The sequence below is a fragment of the Pteropus medius genome, unplaced genomic scaffold, assembly GCF_902729225.1.
Source record: "Pteropus medius unplaced genomic scaffold, Ma_sr-lr_union100, whole genome shotgun sequence".
Lineage (NCBI taxonomy): Eukaryota > Metazoa > Chordata > Mammalia > Chiroptera > Pteropodidae > Pteropus > Pteropus medius.
Window position 1 is genome coordinate 405,786 of NW_024352841.1, and position 23,170 is coordinate 428,955.

Genomic DNA, 23,170 nt, shown 5'->3' on the forward strand with positions numbered 1-23,170 from the left:
ATATATATAGAGGCAAATAATTTTTGACAAAGGAGCCAAAAATATACAATGAAGAAAATCTCTTCAATAAATGATGCTTGAAAAATTGAAAAGCCACATGCAAAAGAATGAAACTAGATTGCTGTTACCATGCACCAAAATTAACTCAAAATGGATCAAAGACCTAAATATAAGACTTAACATGATAAATTTCATGGAAGAAAACATTGGTACTAAACTCATGGACCTTGGATTTAAAGAGGCATTTATAAATATGACATCGAAGTCCAGGAAAGTAAAAGCACAAACGAATGAGACTATATGAAATTAAAAAGCTTCTGCACAGCAAAAGAAATCGTCAACAAAACAAATAGGCAACCAACTCATTGGTAGAACATATTTGCAAACAATACCTCCAATAGGGACCTCATATCCAAAATATGCAAAGAACTCATACCACTCAATGACAACAACAACAAAACAAGCAATCCAATTTAAAAATAGGCAGAGGATCTCAACAGACACTTCTCCCAAGAAGACATACAAATGGCCTACAGACATATTAAAAGATTCTCAACTTCACTAGCTATTAAGAAAATGTAAATCAAAATGACAATAAGATACCACCTCACATCTATTAGAATGGCTATCATGAAAGGACAAGTAACAACAAGTGCTGGAGAGGTTGTGGGGGTAAAAGGAATTCTCATACATTGTTTGTGGGTATGTAAATTGGTACAGCCACTATGGAAGACAGTGTGGAGCTCCCTCGAAAAATCTGAAAACATTTTTTCCGTAAAGATATATTGACCCCAATGTTCATTGCATCATTATTCACAGTGGCCAAGACATGGAAACAACTGAAGTACCCTTCGATAGATGATTAAATTACGAAGATTTAGTACATATATACAATGGAATATTACTCAGCCATAAGAAAAGAAGACATACTGACATTTATGACAACATGGATGGATCTTGATATTATCATGCTAAACTAAATAAGTCAGAGAGAAATAGTTTACAACCATATGATTTCACTTGTATGTGAGATATAAAACTGAAAGCAACAAACAAACAAGGCAAACAGAGACTCATGGAGATGGATAACATTAGTTGTTACCAGAGGAAGAGAGGGAGAGAAGGAGACAAATTAGGTTAAAGGGGTTCAAATATATGGTGACAGAATAAAATTTAAGTTTGGGTGGTGAACACACAATGTTATATACATATGATATATTAGTGAAGTGTACACTTGAAATCTATATAATTTTATTAACTAATATCATCCCAATGAATTTAATAAAATATAAGAAATTACATATATTTAGCATATAATAAAATAAAATGAAATAAAATAAAAAAATAGATTTAAGGCCACATAGGCTGAAAGTGAAAGAACAGAATAAGATATTCTATGTAAATGGTAATAAAAAGAGTAGACTTGACCACATTTATATTAAACAAAATAGACTCTAAGTCAAAAACTGTCACAGAGACAAACACATTTATGATAAAAGTCAATTCAACAAGAATCTATAACAATTATAAATATATATACATCCAATATGAGAGCACCCAAATACATGAAGCAAACATTGACAGAACTAGAGAAATAGCAACACAATAGGAGATTTCTATACCTCAAGTTCAATACTGGATAGTACATCTATACAGAAAATCAAGAAGAAAATAGAGAACTTGAACATTGCATACCACTTTAGAACACTATGAACTGACAGATATATATATATATATATATATATATATACATATATATATATACACATATATATATACACATATATATACATATACATACATATACATATACATATGTATATATAGAACAGTTCATAGTGTTCATAGAACAGTTCATAGTGTTCTAAAGTTTATATATATATATGTATATGTATATGTATATGTATGTATATGTATATACGTATATATATATACATATATATATATGTATATGTGTGTGTATATATATATATATATATATATATATATATATATATATATATAAAACCCAGGGTGTTTATTCTTTATAAGTGCACATGGAACATTCTATAAGATAAATCACAATATATCACAAAACAAGTCTTAATAATTTGAAGAATTTAGAAGACTGAAATCATATCAAGTTATCAATTCTGACATCAATGGAAGGAAATTAGAGATAAATAGCAAAAGGACAATTGGAATATTCACAAGTATATGGACATTAAACAACACATCCTTGAACAGTCAATGTGTCAAAGAATAAATCAAAAGGTAAATAAGAGCATCATGGTGGCATAAGACATTCATCCTTTTTGTATCCCTTTTTAAACAATAAATTTGACATCCATCCATGAACAAAAGTACCATTGTGAAATCTAGCACCATACACCAAGGGACCCAAGAGGAGTCGATCACCTGTGCATCTGACAATAGGCAAACCGACCTCTGGATAGACTTTGGAACATGTGGAGTCCTCAAACCTGCCCAGATCAACTAAGAAACAAACCTGGAGAGTGCTGACCTTGGCAGATTCCCATTCATGAGACAGAACTGGCAGAAGTCCATCTTTCCCAAGGACAGATTCTCAATCATGAGAGAGAACTGGCAGAAGTCCATCGTTCCCAGCATGGTATAGGAGAAAAAATATACAAGTTTGGTTGCAGTAGAGGCAGTGGTAAGAGAAATTTTTCCAGCACTACCCGCCACCCCCATCCATGGATATACTGACAGAGCTGATCTAGGGTATGACTCGGGGAAAAAAAGAGAGTTGTTGAGTGAGTGCCTGGTTACCCCAGTTTTACAGGATACATCTGTTGAAACCTGTTTTTTTACAGGAGCACACAGAATACTGAAGCGAGACCTCTATGCCTAGAGGGAGACAGGATATTGGGAAAGAGGAAAATAAGAATTTCAAAGAGTGATAAAGGGATTGCACTCAGCAGGAAGTCCATCCAGGAATCTTTAGGAGTACCACTACCAGGGACCTCCCTGCTGAGTCCACAAGCACTCCCAAAGCCGTAAGTGCTAAATACACACCTCTTTCACTCTGAGTCTGTCTTCTTATTTGCACCTCTGTGTGTGGTGTATGACATAGAGCTCCAGTAGACAAAGAGACCTCATTCTATGGGCAAGGTAGAAAGCACAAACTTGAGCTATAGTATCACCTGGAAAACAAAAGAAACGATCCCAGTAGCCAACCTGGTGAGTTTTAAGAACCAGAGAAGACCTAAAAGTTTAATAATTCTGCCACAAGGGAGAGCAAGAAGAGTGGAGCAGTTGTACTTATACAAAAACAAAGAAAACCCCAAACAATAACACCATCGAACAGAATACCCCATATGAAGACAACTAGCAAAAATTTAAGTTGTATGCTAATTCAAATGCAAAAGCAGCAATACAAAACTACAGGGAATGTGAAATATTAAGGAAATATATCATCACAGAAATAAAATAATAATTCTCTAAAAACTGAGCTCTAAGGCATGGAATTTTGTCTTTAGCTGATGACAAATTTAAAATTACTGTTATGAAGAAACAGTGAGCTACAAGAAAACTCAGAAAGATAATTCAATGAAATCTTGAAAAAAAGTACTTGATCCAAATGAGATTTTTTTACCAGAAACGAAAATCATTAAAAAAAAAAGGTCTGGGCTAGAAAGAGAATACAATGTATGAAATTAAAAATCAAACAGAGAGCATCAGCAGTAGAGTAGAGCAAACGGAAGACAGAATACGTGAGTTGTGTGTGCTGTGTGTTATTGGGTCATCTCTGACTCCTAGGGACCCTAAGAATAAGTGATGTCAACAATGTCTGGTTCTAAATTTTTAAATAATGCAATTAAATGTGAATGAAGAAAAAAATGAAAAAGAGAAAATAAAGCCTATATGACATATTAGATTCTAATAAAAGGACAAATATTAATAAAAATCAAGAATTCAAAGGAGAAGAAAGGGAGAAGGAAGATGAAAATTTAATTAAAGAAGTAAGAACTGAGAACTTCCTAAACCTGGGGAGAAAACTGAACATCTAAACACATGAAGCTAATAGATAACACTATTAACTCAATGCAAAAAGACACATTATAATAAACCTGAAGAATAAAAGTTAAAGAAATAATTCTAAAAGCAGTTAATTAAAAAATATATATATATGGTATCCTACAAATGAATCCTCATTAGGCTATAAGCGAATGTCTCAGCAGAAACTTTCAGGCCACATAAGAGTGAAATGTCATATTCAAAGTGATGAAGGGTAAGTGGAGGGCAACGGCACTCCTGAAATGAAAAGATACAGATGAGGCTGCTGTGTCTGTCAGAAGGGAACTTTTGTACCATTTGCCTTCAGACTGAGTCTATGTGTGTTCTAGTGTATTAGTATTCAAAAAATAGAGGTCACCTATTTGGTAAATCAGTTAACTATACTTATGCATAATTTATAGAACTACTGTTCATTTACTCAAAAAACTTGTTTGCTTATATTTTGTTTCTTCACTTGCATTTTATTTTGTAACTCATGTAAAACAAGTTTGAAAGTGGCAATTTCCTAAGAGACTGGCTGTTTTGAAAATTTTCTTGCTTCTATTCACTGTCTTTCTAAATTTTGGTGTAGTAAAGAAAAATGGGGCTGGTTAAATTTTGGAGTTAGTTCTCAATTACTAGCTTTGCTTTCTTCAGTCTCTTTTCACTGTAAGAACTGAGAATTAACATCCTTCCTGTTAAGTTCTAGATTCTTTATAGTTCATATAAGGATCGAAAAAGACATATGTCATTGTGAGGCTTAAGGAATAGATCGTGAGATCTTTGGAAACATGGCAGAATGAGAGATGTCTCCAGATCTCTTCCCTTGAAAAAACAATAAGCTGAACATCTAAAACTCGACAACAACAAAAAAAAGCCCCAAACTGCACACCAGAACATCTGAGCATGAGATATGTGCATTAGAGCTACCACAGGTCAGAACCCTGGGTGTCAGGGGATGGACGGGGAGAAATAAAGAAGCTGCATCTCCCAGCCACAGAGCTACATGTAGGAGGAGGGGGAGGGGAAAAGAAGCAGCGAGTTTCCTAAACAGACTTGCCTGAGAAAGCTGTGAGCTGCCTGTGGCTGGCGGCAGGACCCAGTCATCAGGGCAGAAGGCAAAGAAGCAGAACAGAAAAACAACGGTTGATTTTTATAGGACGCAATTGCAAAACTGAGGCTGAGCCACAGCCCCCAAACCTCAACTCAGAGGGACCCTGCCCCCATACCCTCTGAGAACAAACACCATGGAACCCAAGGGAATCTGAGAAAACGCTACCAAAACTGTTGCTAACACTCACAGGGACTGAGACTGAGGGTAGCTAGAGTGATTAAATATCAATCAGAAAATAAAAAGGCATTTTTAAGGCTTTATATAAAGCACAGATCCAAGAAACTTAGACACCATCTACTGGAAACCAAAAGAAAAGCACCTTCTTTGCAGCAGGCTAAAGACAGACCTTTTTATAATAAATTTCTTTCTGAAAAAGAAAAGCAAAATACATTTCCATTAATGCCCAAATGGAGAAAGAATCCATTAAACACCATGAACAACCAAGGAGACATAGCATCTCAAAAAAAAAAAAAAGAAAAGAAAGGAAAAAAAAGAAAAATCTCCAGAAAATAAGCTTACAGACAGAAATATGCAATTTAAATGACAGAGAAATCAGAATGGTACTTTTGAAAAACTCAATGAATTCCAAAATGAGTCATATTAACAATTTCGGGAATTGAAAAAAACAACTATATGAGCAGAGCAAGGAGACTAAAACCCTCAAAAAGAACCAAATGTAGTTTCTGGAGATGAGAACACATTGCAAGAGTTGAAAAATAGCAAGCTTGGGAAATAGAGTTGACCAAATGGAGGAAAAGATCAGTGATATCGAAGATAGAAATCTAGAAATAAATCAGAAGGAAGAAGAGAGAAACCGAAGAATGAAAATAATGAAAGAGAAATTCAAGAACTAGCTGATATCATTATGAGAGGGAACATAAGAATAATGGGCATTATCAAAGGAGAGGGAAAAGAACAGGCACTAGAAAGCATTTTCAGACAAATAGCGGATGAGAGTTTCCCAAATCTAAGGAATGAGCTGGAGCTTGGAATTCAAGAAGTCAACAGACACCCAATTATCTCAACCCAAAAAGGCCTTCACCAAGACACATTGTATTAAAATTATCAAAAATCAACAACAAAGACAGAATTCTTAGTGCAGCCAGGGAAGAAAACAAACAAACAAACAAACAAAACAAAACTGTAACTTATAAGGGAAAACCATTAGATTATCTTGGACTTCTGAGCACAAATGTTAGCAAGCCAGGAATAATGGAATCAAATAATTAAACTATTAACTGAAAGGAACTACCAGCCTAGAATAATATATCCAGCTAAGTTCTCCTTTAGATAAGAAGGAGAAATAAAGACATTTCCAGACATACAAAAATTGAGGGAATTCTCCACTACGAGGCCTGCACTACAGAAAATACTGAAAGGGGTCAGCTCATCTAAAAAATAAATGAATAAATAAATAAATAAATAAAAATTAAAATAAAAAAAAAAACATAATTAGGAGTAATGTGACAATCAGGCAAATAGAAGTAGAGGAGTGCAAACTTTACCAAGAACAGGGCATTATAAGCTTAAATAATAATAAGAGAATTGCAATAGCAAGATAGTAATGAACTTTCAGCATATATAGGGACAAATTGAAATAACAATGAGGAGGATTCAAAGATCCAAATTCGCAAAAGGGAATGGAGATAAGGCATGCGCAAAAGAAAATGGATGAGTTACACACACACACACACACACACACACACACACACACACACTATCCTTTACATATTTGTAATGGTAACCACATATCAAAGATTCAGAACTGAAGTATACAACATAAAATAAGAAGAAACAGAGGAAAAACTCACAGAAGCCAATCAAAATAAGGAAAACAGAAACACAAGAACAAGGAAGCAATGGAAAAACCAAGCTAACAGAAACAAAAGATAAAATAGCTATAAGAAGACCTCATATTTCAATAATCACCCTAAATGTAAATGTATTGAACTCACCAATAAAAAGACATGGAGTTGCAGAATGGATCAAAAAACTAAACTCAACCATATGCTGCCTCCAGGAGACACACCTCAGCTCCAAAGACAAATATAGACTCAAAGTGAAAGGGTGAAAAGAGATATTTCAAGCAAATGGCATTAAGAGAAAAGCGGGAGTAGCAGTGCTAATATCAGACTAAATAGACTTCAAAATAAAAAAGGTAGGGGGTGGCTCCATAATGTAGTGCTTAACACGTCTGCTTTACACGTAAAAGCTCCTGTGTTTGTGCCCCAGGTGGAGCTATGCACCATACCCCAGATGGGCCAGGCCCTGGGTGCTCCAGGCCCTGGGTACACCTCGCCCCAGGTGCACCAGGCTCCAGATGAGCCAGGCCCCCCAAGTGCGTCCGGGATGCCAGGCTCCGGGTGCATGCCACAAGCATGTGGGAGGAGATGCCCCGCCTTCAGAGAGCCAGTTCTTAACAGAAAATGGCAACATCCACAGGTCAGGGGTGGAAGTGGGAGGGGGGATATTAAAGAGGGAAAACACAAATAAAATAAAAAATAAAAAAGTAAAGTAAGTTACTGTGAGACACTTCATAATGATAAAGAGACTTATGCACCAAAAAGACATAACACTTATTAATATCTATGCTCTCAATCGGGGAGCCCCGAAATATGTAACAGAACTAAAGAGAGAAACCGAACAAAACACTATTGTAGTATGGGACCTAAATACCCCACTGTCGGATATGGACAGATCATCCAAACAGAAAATCAATAAGGAAATAACATCTTTAAATGACACATTAGACCAAATGGATATAATTGACATTTACAGAGCCTTCCATCCCAAAACAGCTGCTTATACACTCTTCTCTAGTGCCCATGGAACCTTCTCAAGAATCGAACACATACTGGGACACAGAGATAGTCTCAACAAATATAAGAGGGTTTAAATCATATCAACCATATTCTCTGATCGTAATGTTTTCAAACTAGAGATCAACTGCAAAATGAAAGCAGGAAGAACCACGAATACATGGATATTAAACAACATGCTACTGAGAATAACTGGGTCATTGAAGAAATAAAAAGAGAAATCAAGAGATACATAGAAACGAATGACAATGATAGTAGAACATATCAATACTTTTGAAACAAGTAAAAGCAGTCATAAAAGGAAAGTTTATATCTTTACAGGCCTACCTCCAAAACCAAGAATGAGCCCTAATAAATGACCTAACACCTCATCTTAAAAGAAACTAGAAAAGGAAGAACAAATGGAGTGTAAAGACAACAGAAGAAAAGAAGTAATGAAAATCAGAGAAATAAATGAAATTGAAAACAAAAACAATAAAAAATAAATAAATGCAACAAAGAGTTGTTTCTTTGAGAAGGTTAATAAAATCGACAAATCCCTGGCTAAATTGAAAACAAAAACAATAAAAAAAAATAAATGCAACAAAGAGTTGTTTCTTTGAGAAGGTTAATAAAATCGACAAATCCCTGGCTAAACTCACTAAAGAAAAAAGAGAAAGTACATAAATAAACAAAATCAGGGACGAAAGAGGGGAAATTATGACAGACACTGCAGAAACATAAAAGATCATACAAGAATACTGTGAAAAAGTATATAACAGCAAATTTAATAACCTAGAAGAAATGGACCAGTACTTAGAAAAATACGACCTTCTAAGACTGACTCAAGAAGAACTGAAAAATCTAAATAGACCGATCGCCAGTATGGAAATTGAAACAATCATCAAAAACCTACCAAAAAGTCAAAGTCTAGGACCAGATGGCTTCATCAGTGAATTCTACCAAACATTCAAAGATTTAATATCTATTCTCCTGAAACTCTTCCAAATAATCGAAGAGGAGGCAATACTTCCCAAGTCATTTTAAGAGGCCAATATTACTCTAATACCAAAATCTGGTAAAGATAACACACACACAAATGAAAACTATGGACCAATATCTCACATGAACACAGATCCAAAACTCCTAAATAAGATACTAGCAAACCAAATATAGTAACATATTAAAAAGATTATACACCATGATCAAGTAGGCTTCATTCCAGAGGCACAGGGATGGTTCAACATATGCAAATCAATTGATATACACCACATAAACAAATTAAAATATAAGAATCATATGTTCATATCAGTAGATGCAGAAAAAGCCTTCAACAAGATACAGCATCCATTTATGATCAAAACACTTAACAAAATCGATGTAGAAGGAAAATACCTTAACATAATATAGGCTATATATGACAAACCCACAGCCAACATTATACTTAATGGTTAAAAAACTAAAAACCTTCCCTCTTAGATTAGGAACAAGGCAAGGCTGTCCACTATCACCACTCTTATTGAATATAACATTGGAGGTCCTAGTGAGTGCAATCAGACAAGAGGAAGATATAAAAGGCATCCAAATAGGTAACGAAGAAGTCAAACTATCATTTTGCGGATGATATGAGTTTCTACATGGAAAACCGTAAAGACTCCATAAGAACACTACTAGAAACAATAAGCAAATACAGTAAAGTCTCTAGATACAAAATGAACATTCAAAAACTTTCCTATACTCTAATAACGAAGTGTTAGAAAAAGAAGTGGAAAAATAATTCCTTTTGCAATTGCAACAAAAAGAATAAAATATCTAGGAATAAATTTAATGAAACATGTGGAGGACCTATATAATGAAAACTACAAGACCCTATTAAAAGAAATCGAAGAAGATATAAAGAAATGGAAAGATAGTCTGTGTGTTTTTGGATTGGAAAAATCAACATAGTTAAAATGACCATATTACCTAAAGCATTATTCAGATTTAATGCAATCCCCATCAGGATCCTATCGGCATTTTTTTAAAGAAATAGAATAAAAAATCATCAGATTTATATGTTAGCACAAAAGACCCCAGATTGCCAAAACCATCCTGAGAAAAAAGAATGAGGCTGGAGGCATCACTCTACCTGACTTCAAATTATACTACAAAGTGACAGTAATCAAAATGGCATGATATTGGCAGCAAACAGACACACGGACCAGTGGAAAAGAATCAAGAGTCCAGATGTAAACGCATGATATATGGGCAAATGATTTTTGACAAAAAATCCAAAAACATACAGTAGAGAAAGGAAAGCCTCTTCCATAAATGGTGCTGAGAAAACTGGAAAGCCACCTGCAAAAGAATGTAACCAGACTATTATCTACCACCAAACACCAAGATTAGCTCAATTAAGGACCTGAATATAAATGCAAATCAAAACCACAATGAGATACCATCTCACACTTGTTAGAATAACTATAGTCAACAAGATAAATAATAACAAGTGTTGAAGAGGATGTGAAGAAAAAGGAATCCATATACACTGTTGGTGGGACTGTAAATTGGTACAGCCACTATGGAAAACAGTATGGAGTTTCCTCAAAAAAACTAAGAATTGATCTACCATATAATCCTGAAATCCTTCTACTGGGTATTTACCCCAAAGACTTGAAAACCCATATCCAAAAAGATATTTGCACACTGATGTTCATAGCATTATTCACAGTGGCCAGGACATGGAAGCAACTGAAATGTCCAACATTAGATGATTGGCTAAACAAGCTGTGGTACATATACGCAATAGAATACTATTCAGCCATAAGAAGAGATGAAATACTGCCATTTGCGACAACATGGATGGACCTCGAGATAATCATGCTAAGCGAAATAAGCCAGACAGAAAAAGTTGAAAATCACATGATATCACCGATATGTGGGATATAATCCTAAAAGCAACAAATGAACAGGACAAACAAACAGAGACTCATGGACATGGACTATAGACTAGTAGTTACAAGAGAATAGGGTATGGGGGTAGAGGGGAGAGGTAGACAGTTAAAGGGGGTCAAATATTGCGGAGTAGGGGGAGCATGAAGTGGATAAAGGGGATCAAATATATGGTAGCTGAAGGAAACTTTGTGTGTTAAACACACAATATACAGATGTCAAATGAGAATGTACACCTGAAAATTATATAATTGTATTAACCAATGTTACCCCAATAAACTTAATTTAAAAAGTGAAGAAAGGTTTACATTGCCGGCCAATAATATTCTATTCAGCAAAGTTTTCTTTCAGATATTTCGTATAAATAAAGATGTTCATAGATAAACAAAAGCTGAGAAAGTTCAACACCACTAGACCTGCCTTGGAACAAATGTTGAAAGGAGTTATTCAAGCTAAAATGAAAAAAATACTAATTAGTGATGTAAAAACAGAAAAGTTCACCACATACTGGTAGAGGTAAAAATAGAAAACTACAAAACTATAAAACTCAAATGTGTAATAGGAGTGTGTTTACCACTCAACTATAGTATAGAGGTCAAATAAAAGCAGTATTAAAAATAATTATAAAAACAATAATATGTTGATAAATACACAATATAAAAAGATGTAAATAAGAACAACAAAAGTACAAACAGTTGGGAGTAAAAAGGTGAAGCTTTGTTCATGATTGAAGTTAAGTTGCTCTCAGCCTACAATGGACTGTTTTATCTATAAGATATCTTCTGTATGCCTCATGGTAACTAAAAAGCAAAAACCTAGAACAGATGCACTAAATATAAATATAGGGAAAACAGGGTACACTACCATAGAAAATCACCGGTTTACAAAGGTAGATATAAACAGAGAGAAAAATAAACAATGTAAATTAAAAAAAAAAACACATGAAACAAGATGAAGTTAGTAAGTCCTCACATATCAGTAATAATTCTAAATGTTAATGGATTCAATTAACCAATGAAAAGGCATAGTGCAACTGGATGGATTGAAAAAATAAACAAGACCCAACTATGTGCTGATAAGAAGAGACTTTAGCTTCAGTGATACATATAGCCTCAAAGTGTGGGCAGTAGAAAAAGACATTCCATGTAAGTGGAAATCAAAAGAAAGCAGTGGCAGCTGAACTTCTATCTGACAAAATACACTTTAAGACAAAAACAGTACCAAAGAAGTCATTATATAATGATAAATGGGCCAATTCAATATGATATAACAATTGTAAATATATATGTACACAACATTGGAGCCCCTGAATATATTAGTCAAATATTGTCAGATCGAAAGGGAAAAGTAGAAGGCAATGCAATAATAGTTAGTAGGGGACTCCAATAGCCCACTGTCAGCAGTGAATAGATTATCCAGACAGAAAATCAACAAGAAAACAATAGACTTGAATTATACATTACCCAAACAGACCGAACAGTCATTTATAGAACATTGTTCCAACAGAAGCAGAATGCAGGTACTTTTCAATTGCGCACAGAGCATTATCTAGGATATCCATATAAGAGAACACAAAACAAATCTTAGAATTTAAGGAGATTCAAATCATATCAAGTATCTTTTCCAAACAAAATGGTATGAAACAAGAAACCAACAAGAAAAAAAGCTGGAAAATCTACAAAGCTGTGTAAATTAAACAGCACACATCTGAACAACCAATGAGTCAAAGAAGAAATCAAAAGTCAAAAAAAAAAAATCTCAAAACAAATGAAAATGAAAACATAGAACATCAAGACTATATAATGCTGCAAAAACAATTTTGAGAAGTAAGTTTATGGTGACAAATGCCGACATTAAAAAAAGAGGAATATCCCAAATACACAACCTAACTTCACACCTCAAGAACCTAGAAAAAGAAGAAGAAATTAAGCCCAAAGCAGAAGGAAATAAGAAAGATCAGAGCAGAAATAAATGATACAGAAACCAGAAAAACAGAAAAAAAATCAGTGAAAATAAGAGCTAGTTTTTTGAAAACATAAAATTGACAAACTTTTAGCTGTGCTAAGAAAAAAGAGGGAAGACTCAAATACAATCAGAAATCAAAGAGACACTACAACTGATAACACAAAAATAAATAGGATTATAAAAGGGTACTATGAACAATATATACCAACAGATTAGATAACCTAGAAGAAATGGATAAATTTCTAAAAACATACAACCTACCAAGATTGAATTAGGAAGACAGAAAATATGAACAAACCAATCATTAGGAAAGAGATTGAATCACTAATCAAAACCTCTCAATACAAGAAAAGGACAGGAACAGATGGCTTCACTGGTGAATTCTACAAAACATTAATACTGATTAATAGAATTAATACCAATTCTTCTCAAACTCTTCCAAAAACCTAAAGAGGAGGGAACACTTACAAATTCATTTTACCAGGCCAGCACTACACTGTCACCAAGGACAAATTAGGGGTCTACAAGAAAATACTGTGTGTTTGGGATTTGTGAATTTCAATACTGAAAAATAAAGAAAAAACGTAATTAAAAAAAAAACAACAAGGAAATGAATAAACAGTTTTCTAAAGAAGATATACAAATGGCCAACAAGTATACGAAAAGATGTCCAACATCACTAATTATTAGGGAAATGCAAACCAAAACCACAAGAAGTTATTACTTCATACCTCTTAGGATGGTCATTATTTAAAACAAACAAACAGAAAATAAGATGTGTTGCTGAGATTCTTCAGAAACTGGAATCCTTGCGCCATGTTTGGTGAATATAAAATGGTGCCGCTAATGGAAAACTGCATGGGGGTTCCTAAAAAATTTTTTAAACCACCATCTTTAAAAAACATATCAACAACCTCAGTTCAGGGTGTTTATTCAAGGGTATTGTAAACAGGATCTCTCGTGTTTATTACAGCATTATTTACAATAGTCAAGAGGTAGAAACAACCTAACTATCTATTGACAGATGAGTAGATAAAGAAAATATGGTGGATACATACAATGGAATATTGCTCATTCTTAAAAGAAAGGAAATCCTATTATATGATACAACATGGATAAATCTTGAGCACATTATGTTAAGTGAAATAAGCCAGTCACATTATGCTAAGTGAAATAAGCCAGAAGGGCAGATACTGCATGATTCCATTTATATGAGGTATCTAAAGTAATCAGACTCGTAGAAGCAGAAATTAGAATGGTGGTTGTCGAGGGCTGTGGGGATGGGGAATGAGGAGTTACTGTTCAATGAGTATAGAGTTTCAGTCATGCAAGATGAAAATGTTCTGGAGATCTGCTATACAACAATTCTTTACTGAATACTTAACATTCTGTTAAGGGGATAGATTACATGCTATGTGCTTTTTAACCCAATAAAAAAAAAATGGAAGATGCAGCCTTAACTTAGCAATAATTGTTTTAATATATAAATAGTCTAGGTGTGCCAATTAAAAGATAGAGTTAGCAGAGTGGATTAAAGAAACGCGGAGCAGTGTATATGTCTACAATAAATTTACTTCAAGGATAGACATATGTAGGTTGAAAGTAAATGGATGGAAAAAAGATATAACATTGAAACATTAATTTTTAAAAGAGCACTTCCACATAGACTTCAGAGCAAAGAAAATGACTAGGGATAAAGAGGAACATTATACAACATTCATAAAATAATATAATTATAGAGATAAAGAACAGAGATCAGAGGTCAAGGAAGGGGCGAAGAAAGCAAGCGTGGTTTTATAAAGGGTTAAAATCAGGGAACCTTGTGATGGTATGGTTAAGTATCTTGATGTAGTGATTACATGAACTACACACAAATACACACACAAGTGAGGAAATCTGAATAAGATCAATATCAATTTTCTGGATTTTAATATTGTACTATATTAATGCATCATAACATTAGGGGAAGCCAGGTGAAGGGTACACAGGATCTCCCTGTACATTTATTACAATTTGCTATGACTCTAAAATTATTTCAAGAATTATATATATATATATATATATATATATATATATACACATATATATGTATATATATATATGTATAAGTATACACATATATACCTTCAGATAGATCGATCGATCGATCGATCTATCTATCTATCTATCTTTCTAATCTATTCATCTACCTTTAGAATATGACTAATTTTCATTTCCCCTGCTACTACCACTCAAATCCAACCATTTTCTCTCACCTGGATTATAACATCCTCCTAACTGGTCTCCCTGCTTCTTCTCTTTTCCTTTTGAAATTTACTGCCCACACAGCAGTCAGAATATTCTCTTTACATATAAATCAAATCACGTCCCTATTCTCCCAACTCCCCAATGACTTTTCATCACATAAAGTAAAATCCAAAACTCCTATTTTGTCCTAAGAGACTTACATGATTTGGCCTCTGAATATGTCTCTGACATTTTCTATACGTCTCCCACACTCTCTACATTATAGTTACACTGTCCTCCTTGCTGCTCCTAGAACACGCCAAGCAGGTTCCCACTTCAGGACCTTTGCACATTCTATTCTCTCAACCTAAAGTGCTTTTTCTCTAGAGATTCACATGTCCTGCTCTCTTGCTTTATTCAGGTCTCTGCTCAATGTCACCTTATTACTTTCCCTGAAACTGTTATCTAAACTAGAACCACTTATTGTTCTTTACCCCTTATAATTATGTATCACCCTCATAGCCCTTATCATTATCTGGCAATATATTATATATTATTTGTTTATTCACTGCCTGAATCATTCTCTGGAATGCAAACTCTTTGAGTGCAGAAACCTTGTTCTGTTTACCACTGTATCCTCAGTGCCTAATAGCATTCAATAAGTAAATGTTGAATGAATGCATAGATCAAAGTGGGGAAAACAGATTTGGTTTATAATCTAGATTTCCCAGTAGCCAAAATGTCATATTTATATGACTGCTTCTTTAAGTCTAGCAACATTAAGTCATATAATTCAATTATTTGTTCTTCAAAATCACCCTGTTTTTACATTTCTTTTAAAAAGTTACTTTTGAAATAAATGGATATTACCCATGAATTTCTAATGTTTTCTTCTTCATCGTAATGACATAGGAGAGTGATTTTGCTTTTCCTCTATATTTGCTTTGCTTAGACAAAAATATTCATCAGAAATTATTTTATATTTTATAGGTCTCTTAAAATGTGTTAACACTTTGGTAGATACTCTGTTTAATTAGCTGTTAGCATTTAAGAAAAACTGGAAACTACAAGGTTAAGATTCTAGTTATAGCTTTTCATGTGACCTTCAATAATTTTTGAATCATCTCTGGGCCTCAAATTTCTTACCCTTATTAAGGGTAAGCTACATAATATATCAAATGCTTATTCTTGTTCTATGAATGAAGATAAGCATATGGCAAATATGCTCTATTTTTTATTATAATTCATGGTAACACAATTTGAGATTCATCCCATATCTCCCTTTCTGTAGGAACCACATGTCCCCTCACTTAGAATTGGGGCCTATCAGCCATATTTAAACCACTTAATCTTGTCCCTCCAGCCATAGATAATCAGATACTGGATTGTTATCTGATCCAAAATAGGTGGATCAGAACTAGGAATTAGGACTCAAAAATGCTCATGAGTCTCTGCTGATTGCCTGAATTTAGAATACATAAACTTGGGAGCTCTAGGGTAAGCCAAGTTTGGCTATGTGCTGAAGGAGTGAGAAGAATAAAGCAGACAAGTTGAAAAGAAAAGCGTGTGGCCCTGGAGATGGGGAAGGAAGAGATAAAGAGGGAGGAAAGCTCCCTTAGCCATTGACAGCTTTTTATTTCTAGTTATACTTTCTCATGTGCCTGGGCTATACTTTCTGCCCCTGGGTTCCATGAGAACCTCTTAGACCCTTAATATAAATTCTTTTTCGTTTGTTTGTTTTGTTTTGTTTTCATTTAGTTTGAAGTGACCTTTATTATTTGCAACTAAAACTCCTTAATCAAGACACACAAATGAATCAGTGGCCAACAAACAAAATTAAGCACAACTTAAAGCTCTAGACATCTCATACAAAGTGTCCTTGTCCAAGTTTCATACATATTTGGATTAATCCTTAGTTAATTAGAAAATTCATTAACCAAGATATTTTATCCAATAGCCTTTAGTTAACTGAATCTCTGGGACTACCTAGATTAGAAATATTCATATTCAAATGTAAATACAAAAGTTCCCTTACAAAATCAAATAATTAAAAACTTTTTTTCTAAGCTTCTGCCCCCCTCTATTAGCCCAGACTATTAAGAATTAAATAGATTTCACTAATTCCTATTCTGCATTGGATGTTTAGCTATGAGAAAAGTGTTACATGAATATTCAGTCTCTATTCCTCTCATCCGTGGTAAAAGGGGTGGGAGATGGAGAGAGTTCAAATAAGTTAAAAAAAAATCCAGAGGGCTAAATTTTTGTTCTAGTTTATCCAATGACCTCTGTTATTACTTCTAAAATCTAAGATCTGTAAGTGAAGAGCAATGAGTTACACAGCAAAGGCAAATTATCATTACTGTAAAAGGCATGAAACAAAGAACTAGCTTTTTTTCCCCCTCCCAAAAGAATATCAATAGTAAATAACAAACTTCTAGTAATCCTATTATTAGGTGTAGTTGTGCTCTGACCTGGATAACTTTGACATTCATTCCAGTTTCTTGATTGAAGAATTCCACAACACCAGAAACGGTGGTTTTAGAGCTGACTGCATCATAACATAAACAGAACAATTTTGTATCAACATGCATGCATGCATTACATGATTATTACTTCAGGACTGAAGAAGGACATCCTGAAGCTACAACACCAACACTATTAACATATTGAGGCTACTGACTGTAACTTTTAATGCACACTTTACTTTCTTACCCTGATGAACTGATAAGAATTTGTAAATGCACAGAATTTACATGCAAATAATATTGCTATGGTAGTTTTTAAAATGCCTGAAAACAATACACTTGCCCCAAAACTATTGCCCCAATTTTGCTTAACTATTAACTGATGTTCAAATCTCTTTTCTTGTAAACAGCCCAATGCAATTAATATCCTAATTATCCTATACTCAACAGAGCACTTAGAAGACATTTTTAAGAACATAAAACCTAGATGTTCCTACCTTCATCCCTCCTAGCACTTATTTTATTTCAACATCAGTGCTTTGATAGCTAGTAAAGAAGCTCTGAAATTCCTAACCTCTGGCAGGACTCTGGCTGTTTCTCTTGTGGAATGTAATCTATCACCAGCATTTAGTAGACACCCTATTGAAGACATTTTTAGCATAAATACTCTATTAAGTCTATCACAAATTTTTATTAGTGGGGTTGAATTAAGAATATTTTATTGTACTGCAATTTAGATCCCACTGATTCAGAATTTGTGATAATTCAGACCGGAGATGAGATTAAATTGAACTTAGTATTACTTATGAACAAAGAGTTTGCTAAAGCAAATTAATAATGTAAACAAGATAGTAGAGAATACATTGAAACTACTTTAAAAATGCTTCCAATCAGCTTTAAATACTTAAAAAATATCTTACATATAATTCATTGTTATACTAACTATGAATCATTCTCATCTATTTATTAAAGCAATATCCCTAAGGGTAATGCTTTGTTAACCTAATTCTGGTTACTATATATACAAAAGTGTCATAAAACTGGAGTTCATAAAAATATTCTAAAATTCAGAACTTCAACCATTTTAGAACTATTATACCAACATTATTGCAAATTAAGAAAAAAATTGAAACATAAAATCTAACATCCATTTTTCTTATACCTCTACTTTTTCTCTTCTTCTATGGAATCACAGGTATCTTTACCAATTTGGCAGCAACAATATAATACATTAAATCTGTTAATGATGAGCAAATACATCTAACTAAAAATGATAGCCTTGAAAGTACACAGAAAGAGAAACAAGTTAAGGATATATGTACACATTTAGAGTTTAAACTCAGCAAGAATAATTAAATATATTAGTATATGATATATACCCAGTCCTGCAAAAGGCAAGGAACAACTAATAAGTAACGAGATCGACTTATATATGACCAATGGAATCAAATTTATTACTTATGTCACATCTCTTATGTCAACTAGTTTTCAATTTGTAAGATAAATAAATGTAGTTCCAGACAGGTAGATGCTAAGAAATGTCACAGAATGTAAAAAGAATGCTTTGAATTCTTCAGTTGAAAGATGCTTTATAAAGTATAGCAATAAGACAGAATTTAAAAATAGAGCAGATATACCTTTTTTATTCTAAAATGAAAAAAAGTATAAATATATAAAGTTTAGATGCTAAAATGTAATGAAGAACTCCAAACTTCTCTGAATGAAAGGATCCTTACTTTTATTCTAGAAATATCTAACTTCTTTTTATTTACAATAAAGAAAAATAATTATTTTTGAAGTAAAAATCTAGTGATTCAAAAATTGTCTGAGTTAGACACAGAACTTGGGTTAGTCTTCTTGTTGCTATTTCCAGTCAAATCACTCAGTTTCAAATGCACTTTATCTGATATGATTCAGCTTTTCAGACTATGACAGAAAAACTTTACTGAATAACTTTTTTAAAATATAATCTATTTTGTAAAATTCATTTAAGGGCCACAAAAAAAAATAGGTCATAAGTGACAGTGAGATCAAACCAATATACACAGTGGTTAGGAAAAGTAAAAATGAGGTACAGAAAGTGAACATAATGAGGAGGTATATGATTCAGGGCTGTGAAAGGTTATGGAGACGGTAATACTATACAGTATTTTTATTGAAGATTGTTAGAAAACATCCATTTTCCTCATTATTTACAATGCTAAAATTCAATTTCAGGTTTTCAGGTAATATTTATTGAATTTTAAAAATTTCTACATAAAGCTTCTATTTCAGTAACAAAATCTCACCATCAAATCCCTGAGGTGTATTGTCATTAGGAGAAGAAGAATGAATCAGATCGCAGGGGAATTTTGGGTAACACCAGTCCAAAGAGAGTTGACAATTCATAATATAAGATGTGATATTAAGAGAATGATAACTGTGTGAGACCATCCCTGTGAATTTTAGTTTACAACTTATATGTGAAGGTTTGGTTTTGTTTGTAGTTACCGAAATTTAAAAAGGAATTGTACTCTCCACTTTTTTTTCCCTACATTGAATTGGTTGTGGTGTTTTTCACATAATGAAAAAAGTTATGTTTCAGTAAAATATGCTCCAAAAAGAATTGTTGAATCAAAGCTATTTTTTTCCTATAAGCCTCCATAATAAAATTAAGAAATGTGCTCAGCTGAGCAATTTGTCAATCCATTGAAGTAATAAAGATGACACGACACTTAAGAATACAATAATAGGGGATTCTAGTCAAGGTGGTGGATAAGGTAAATGCTATGCTCACCTTCTCCCACAAAAACATCAAAATTATGACTAAACTACAAAATAACCATCATTGAAATTCACCTTAAAGTGTGGCTGAACAGAAATCCTATAACTAAGGATTTACAGAAAAAGCTACAGTAAGACTGGTAGGAGGGGCAGAGAAGTGGAACAGGCTGATCCCACAACCAAGTGTGGCAGTTTTAAAATGAGAGGGATATCTCAGCTGCAGGGTGGTCCCCCCTGAGGAGCAAGGGGTCCCCACTCCACAACAGGATCTCCAGCCAATGGTTCCAGTGCTGGGAGAGAAGTTCCCATAACTTCTGGCTGTGAAAACCAGCAGAGACTGTGGCTGAGTAAGACAGAGGGCTGCTAAAGTCTCAAGTGTTCCTCTTAAAGAGCCCACTCACAGACTTACTGATAGACTCACTTGCTCTGAGCTCCACACTGAAGCAGCAGCTCGAAAGGCACCAGGGACATACTTGGAGGAACTGAATTGTCTGGCTTCAGGATGAGGGCTGGAGGGGCATCTTTCCCTAGACACAAATGCTAGCAGAAGCCATTGATCCTTTGTTAGTCTCTCCCCCCAACCCTGCCTGCACAAGCAGATGAGAATCACATCTGAGTCTCTATCAACCTATCTAATACCATTCTCCCTGCCCTGGTGATTACCTGAGTCCCTGCTCCACCCAAATTGTAAGCCCACACAAGTTACTTCCAGTGGCTTTCCATACAAACAGCCAGTCCTGGATCATGCTCCAGACTCTCCTAAAATCTCTCAAAAATTCACAAATCCCAAACACGCAGTATCTAGACTTGGTGTGCCCCATAACACTTGTTAAACAGCACAAGCCTAGCACTAGTGGCAAGCCTCAGATCCAATAGTGGCAGCTGGCCTCAGATCCAATCTTAGACTCTCCCAGGCACCTCCAAGCCCAGCACATGTGGCAAGCATCTGCAGATCACTGTACTTTGTAGGTCATATCAAGTGGCCCATGGCAAGGCACAGACAGCAGCTGACCTAGGCCTGCACAAGAGTTCCTCTCAAGAGCACCAGAAATAACACACCCGTTGACCAATTTCAGACCATACCAGAGCACAACCCAACCACCTCCACAAAGTACACACCCAAAGGGCATACTGGGAAAGCACTAGAGCCCTGCTAAACTGAATCCTGCTGCATTGGGTCACCCCTCCACTGTAGTCATGGCTAGTCCTTATAACAAATAATTCTGAAGGTCAATCACTCCCATTGACATGCCAACAGCAATCAAGGCTCAACTATAACATAAGAGACTCACCTGAAGCACCCAGCTCAGGTGACCAGGGAGATTGCATCACAGAGCCCCACAAGACACCTACTATGTAAGGCCACTGTGCCAAGAACAGGAGACATAACAGCTCTACCTAATACACAGAAACAAACACAAGGAAACAGCTAAAATGAGGAAACAAAGAAACATGTCCCAAATGAAAGAACAGAACAAAACTCCAGAAAAAGAACTAAACAAACTGGATACAAGCAATCTACCAGATGCAGAGTTCAAAAGACTGGTTATAAGAATGCCTAATGAGCTCATTGAGAACTTCAACAAAAATATAGGAAACATAAAAATAGAGATAGAAAACATAAAAAAAAAATCGGAAATGAAGAATATAATAACCGGATTAAAGAATAATACATTAGAGGGATTCAGCAGGAAAATATATGAAGCACAGGATTGCATTAACTATTTAGAAGATAAGGTAGCAGAAAATGCTCAATCAGAACAGCAACCCCCCCAAAAAAAATGAGGATAGTTTAAGGGGCCTCTGGGAAAACATCAAGCGTACCAACATTCCCGTCATAGGGGTACCAGAAGGAGGAGAGAGCAATGATTTGAAAACCTATTTCAAGAAATAATGATGGAGAACATTCCTAATCTGGTGAAGGAGATAGACATACAACCCCAGGAAACACATAGAGTCTCAAACAAGATGAACTCAAAGAAGCCCACACCAAGACACATCATAATTAAAATGCCAAGTTAAAGACAAAGAGAGAATCTTAAAAGCAGCAAGGGAAAAGAAGTTACTTACCAACAAAAGAGCTCCCATAAGAATGTCAGCTGATTTCTCAACAGAAACATTTAAGGCCAGAGGGACTGGCAGGAAATATTCAAAGTGTTAAAAAGGAAAGACCTACAACCAAGATTATGCTAACCAGCAAATCTATCATTTATAATCAAAGGACAGATAAAGAGCCTCCCAGAAGAAAAAGCTAAAGGAGTTTATCACCACCAAACCAGTTTTATAAGAAATGCTAAAAGGACTTCTTTAAGAAAAAGAGAAACTACCTGATATTAAACTATACTACAAGCCTACAGTGAGCAAAGCAGAATGATTCTGGCACTAAAACAGACACAGATCAATGAAAAAGAATAGCGTGTCCAGAAAGAAATCCACGCCTGTATGGTCAATTTATCTATGACAAAGGAGGAAAGATTATACAATGGAGTAAAGACAGTCTATTCAATAAATGGTGTTGTGAAACTGAATATACATATGCAAAAAAAAAAAGAAACTAGACCACTTTCTAACACCATATGCGGCAATAATCTCAAAATGAATTAAAGAGTTATACATAAGACCCAAAACCATAAAACTCCTAGAAGAAAACGTAGGCAGTCAACTCGTTGACATTGCTCTTAATAATATCATTTTTCTGATGTATCTTTTCAGGCAAGAAAAAGAAAAAAAAAACAAATAGGACTATATCAAAGTAAAAAGTTTTGCACAGCAAAGGAAACTATCAACAAAACAAAAAGACAAACTACTGAATGGGAGAAGACATTTGCCTATCAGTCAGACAGAGAAAGAGAAATTCCACATGATTTCACTTATATGTGATAAGAGGTTAATATCCACAATTTAAAAAT

General features: G+C 34.4%; 1 protein-coding gene across 6 annotated transcripts in view; it reads right to left on the reverse strand.

Annotated features, from left to right (window-relative positions):
* The window catches only part of ZC3H12B (zinc finger CCCH-type containing 12B), a 354,164-nt gene that overhangs the window by 320,279 nt on the left and 10,715 nt on the right, over positions 1-23,170 (reverse strand). For 2 of the 6 annotated variants that reach the window (XM_039850254.1, XM_039850255.1), the window contains exons 2-4: positions 17,505-17,581; positions 3,019-3,146; positions 2,489-2,583 (exon numbers count right to left, since the gene is read on the reverse strand). The exons of 3 other annotated variants lie outside the window; for them this stretch is intronic. The gene's annotated coding sequence lies outside the window, so the exon portion shown is untranslated. The remainder of the gene's footprint in view (positions 1-2,488; positions 2,584-3,018; positions 3,147-17,504; positions 17,582-23,170) is intronic. One more of the 6 variants, XM_039850256.1, reaches the window with a different exon arrangement.